The following is a 5,199-nucleotide window of genomic DNA, read 5'->3' as shown; positions in this document are numbered from 1 at the left end:
AAAATGGGTCCTACTTGATCAATTGAAATTCTTCAAGTTTCCCCTTCTTCATTGGATTTTGATTAACTCTTGGGCTCAATTCAGGTAAATTGGGGTGTCTACATTCATCATATGTTGTTTGGTCAAATCCGACTTTGAAGATGCTTGAAGGACATAGAATTGACTTTGTAAAGTCATTCATGTGTTTTACAAATCCACATCCTCACCTCTTTGCAAAATGGTAACCAAGTGGAATACTAGACCACGATGGGATTTAAATCGAACCATAAACCAATTCGAAGGAAGAAATCCAATAATATAGGTTTGAAATGACTGCTAAATTAGAGCACATTTGTGATAGGTTTTTTCTCTATTCAAACAATGCCCTTTATATATAGAGATATTTTTTGTTATAGAAAAATCAATCTAGAATTTCACAGAATCTCGAATGACCAGCATAATGAGTGAAATTTTGAAAATTGGGGATGACCTCAATACACATGGCTTCATGTGATTGGTTGACCTAGGATTTTGTGAAATCCTAGATTGACTTTTCAGGGAGTCATATTTTTTTGGGAAAATGAACACAAAGTTCATATTTTAGGAGATATTGACTAAAATGTCTTCATTTGGAAAGTTTGGACTATTTAAGGCCCACTTTCCAAAACTTTTTCCTTTTAAGGATTTTTTTAAAACTTCGGTTGGGAATGTATGGTAAAATATCCTTAAAATGTGCAAATTCTATCTAAAGGAATCTATTCCAAATTAAATGAAAATTGGCTGAGTAACTTGATATTTTGTAAAATACTCAACATATCCCTAAACATATAACTTTCCTCCCAATGAATCCATGTAATTTGTAGCAAATAAACATTTTTTATTATTTGAATGATAATAAATAAATAATGAAAATAAGAGAGCTTGAAAATTGGCCGAGACGATTCAACTTGAAAAATTGAGGCAATTCAATAAATGGACAGTATTTGGTTTGATACAAATGGTTTATTAGCAAACTCAATAGTCATCGAGTCAACTCATCTTGACTCAGGATTTTTTTTTCAGAGTAAAATGTTATTTTGATCAAAATAATATAATGTTAATTTAGGATATGTTTTGCCATGTGTTAAATGATGGGAGCTACTATTGGCACACCAACTTTTACTTATTACATCCAATTTCTTAAATTATTTATCATACTCCAATTAAAGATCGAAACACATTCTTCAAACATTAAAAAGATTTGGCTCAAATTATAATCTCAACATTTCAAAACCACTCGTACAAACAATTTCAGTAGTTATTTACAATTATGATTAGGCTCATATAAAATCCTAAACCCAAAAACTAAAAATCTAGCAACAAATTTGACAAAGCTTCTATTGGTATCCCAATTTTGACTTCCTCTCAATCATTCACTTAATTTTTTTATTTTTAATTGAGGTGTAATAAGTAAATGTTGGGATGCCAATAGTACTCTCTAAACAATGGTATTTCAAATATTTTACGATTTTATGTGAATTGTGTTTCATAGACGTATTCCATTTTGAATAATTTTATTGAGTATCTATTATGGTATTTGTTAACCAAGGGCATTTATAGTATTTCTTGATGTATTTATGGTTGAAGTAGTAATTAGATATGCACAATGGTATATTAGGTATTTTATAAAATAATATGGACAGAAGTTACAAAAAGTTCTTAGAAGGCAAACGCTTGGAAAATTGGGTCCTAAAAAGTCCAAATGTTTTAAAATGGAACTATTTTAGTAAACATTTTAAGATATGTGTTTTATGCGATCACTTTCCCCATTTTTTTTCCTTCATATTTGGAACTATTGATTTAAACAATTGGGACAACGACTGTGAAGGACTCTTTATTGAGAATATGGATCATTTAAGTCCCACTTACTAAAATATTAATTTATTAAGGATTTATTGAAGATTTTTTTAAAGAAAAATATCTTAAATACACTTTTAATAACTTTACAAAGTGGTTTGATCTAAAAATATATCGAGTCAAATACAAAACTTGACCGACTTTTTCGGATATTAATATTTCTATGAAAAATAAAAAATAAATATTTTTATTTATTAAAAGTTCTTCATAAATTTTAAAACATGGGAGTACCTCAAATAAACATACACATGTTTCTTTAAGACTAATAGTTGATAGAGTGAGTATTAAAAAGTCCATATTTTTTAGAGGAGAGTTTGATTTATATTTTTGAAAAATAGGTCTTTGTGGTCATTGTCCCTAACCAATTTCTCCCCTAAACCAATAGAATTGTACTTAATTTATTGAGTAAAATTTAATATACTTGTCACATGCAATTGAATCTAATTAGAATGAGCAGCTAATAAATAAATCATAAATCATAAATTAAATAACACTAATGCTGGGTTGACATTGGATTTCCTAAGATTCTCACATTTCTGACGTGGAGGTGCACACATAACCATAGATGCTATTTACTCATATCTCGAGGAAACACATCTACGGTTATGTGCACCACCCATGTCATAAATGGGAGAATTGCAGTAAATCCCAATGTCATGCCAGCACAACTCATTAAATAACTTTTTTTTAATTATATATTCTTGGGGTTTTCTCCCTCTCTCAATTAAATAATTTACAAATTTTGTTGAGATCCAAACCAATGCTCTAAAAATATCTAAGTTTTAATAGAGTGGAAAGTTTAAATCTTAACCTAAGAATTTACACTTCAAGGACGACACCCTCAGTAGCCCACTTTATAGCGAGTCTCTCAATCCCTTAACCTTCTTTTCAAGTACTAGGTATCCTTTTCTCTTTTTCCATAAGTTGCTCCTTCCCAGATTAATCACGGTGGTCTACTATCATATCTCCTAGTATGGCGAGTTCCTTTTTTATTTTTGTTGGAACCCTTACCATATCCCATACTATAGAGAAGTCTCTTTTTTCCTTCATTTTTTTAGAGCCCTTCCATATAGTTAGAGGAGCCCCTTTTTTTTCCTTTTTTTTTTCCTTCTTCTGAACTCTCCATAATTGCCTCTCCATGACTTGAACCTCAAATGTAGGTTGGCTTTGATACCAAACATTAAGACCCAAACCAATGCTCCAAAAATACTTGGGCATTAATTGAGTGGAAGGTCTTACCTTAAAGATCGTAACAAAATTTTAATAGCCATCATCATCGAAGTTGTCTTATCCCAAAAAATTAGGGTTCACCGCTACATTCAATTACGTACAAAGCCTGAGAAAATGATTATTTGTAATAAGTGTATATCGTACTCTGAAAGATATTTCTTCAAGATAATTAACTTCGATCTGCAACAAATCAAGCCTAGTAACACATCATTCATTAGGGAAATAGGCAAATCGACATCAAGAATTCAAGATCCTTTTAAAACTGCTGTACCCAAGCATAAACAAATTCGTCTATATGTAACCAAAGAATGAAAATGATTCTTTAATAATTATGGATCCAAGAAATGGTTAATAAATACCGCAAAAGCCCAATACTGCCGAGGAAGATCACCCAACACCACCACCACCACCATCAATACCAACAACAAAAACAATGATAAATTGTATGCAGTGGCACGTGATATTGGCGCGGCTCAATCAAACAACAAAATCAAGTTATTTCATCGATGTTGTTGTATGATTGAGCAGGGCCAACATCTCGTGCTGCATCGACATTTTTTTTTTGATGGAAATGAAACAAGGATTGTGCCCAAGAAATCGGTTTGGGCCTTCTATATATGTGTACATGAACTCTAGCATGCTTGACCATGTAACAAGGGTTTGTAGCCAAGAAAAAACTTGCTATTCCTTTAAATTCCTGCTGACCTCTGAAGGAGCTTCCAGACCCAAGGCCCTATTTATGCTTTCTATAGGAGAAAAAGACAAGTGTGAGACGTCAGGTTCATTCACTTTCTGTTTCCTTTTACTTGTGATTATAAATGCATCAAAATTACCCATAAATAGTTCAATTTAATGCATTATTAATCATTTTTTAGAAATGTTCAACGCGCTATAGTTCACGTGTGGACTTAATCGAACAAATTCAAGAGTGTAAGGGCAATGGGTTGTGATGGTTTGGAACCCAAAGATACTTAGGGGTTGGCATGGCTAGATAAAATAAAAGTGCGATCCAAAGCGGGTCAGATAGCGCGTGTTCTTCAAAACAAAATAATAAATTTACCAGAGTAAATTTATTTGAAACCGATGAGTTATTAATTAATGTGAGACAAATTTGGTATTTGTTGGTTTTCGATTTCTGTTGTCGCACGTTAGCACCGACTATGGGCTACTTTTTTCGTGTCCATCCATGCTCAACAGTTGAAAAAACAGATAATAAATGGTTAAAAAGATGCTAAGTGCTAAGAGCATGTCTGGATGTACCCTTTTTTTTTTTTTTTCTAACTTGCTTTGTGCAAATCATGTTTCCAACCAAAATCCATTCTTCTAAGAAAATTTTCTAAAATCCTGAGTTGTAAACCTTTTCATGTCGACTATGCATATCATGTTTTCCACAAGAAACACCTTATTATCTGGGCTTGGGCTAAATGGTGTAAGTTCATTAGGGTCTCGTCGGCTTGTGCTGAGGCTTACCCAACCACAGACCCAAGCCCATAGGCAACCCCAAAAGTGGGGCCTTCATTTCTTCATCAAGTTATTAGAAATATCTTATTGTAAAAATCTCTGTCGTTAGAAGAAAGAATCTCCTTTAAGTACATTACTTGAGAGATCTAAGTTATAAGATTTGAGCTAAACACCTTATTATCTGGGCTTGGGCTAAATGTGTGTGTGCTTATCGTGGGTATCCCCACCCTTCGGGTGAGACCAATTCCACTGTCACACTCAACACCCCCTCAGAAAGTCCTTTGTGCAACTGGTTGAGTCGAGGGTCAACCAAACCTTGGAGGGTGGCCTCAAGGTATTTGTTGCTTCGTGGGGTTTTTAACACTTGACCTACCCATCCTGAGGAGCTTATCAAGGCTCGGCTTGCCACTAGGCTGACGACTCCTTGAGATTAATAGTCAGGGTTGATCTATGAGAACTCTGATAGTAATTGCTTCGTGGGGTTTCGAACACTTGACCCACCCATCCTGAGGAGCTTACCAAGGCTCTGCTTGCCACTAGGTCAACGACCCCTTGGGATTAATGGATTAGGGTTGATCTATGAGAACTCTGATAATAATTGCTTCGTGGGGTTTTGAACACTTGACCTACCCA

The 5,199-nt window shown here is 33.8% G+C and overlaps 1 long non-coding RNA gene across 1 annotated transcript; it reads right to left on the bottom strand.

Annotated features, from left to right (window-relative positions):
- Positions 1-1,198: 1,198 nt before the first annotated feature.
- Positions 1,199-4,274, bottom strand: LOC147394017 (uncharacterized). The gene is made up of 2 exons (XR_015181291.1): positions 3,465-4,274; positions 1,199-3,285 (listed from the first exon to the last, which is right to left on the bottom strand). It is a non-coding gene; the product is annotated as an uncharacterized LOC147394017 (long non-coding RNA).
- Positions 4,275-5,199: the final 925 nt, after the last annotated feature.

This window comes from Akebia trifoliata, chromosome 9 (assembly GCF_017979445.1).
Source record: "Akebia trifoliata isolate Shusen 1 chromosome 9, ASM1797944v1, whole genome shotgun sequence".
NCBI lineage: Eukaryota > Viridiplantae > Streptophyta > Magnoliopsida > Ranunculales > Lardizabalaceae > Akebia > Akebia trifoliata.
This window is presented reverse-complemented; position numbering and strand designations above follow the sequence as displayed.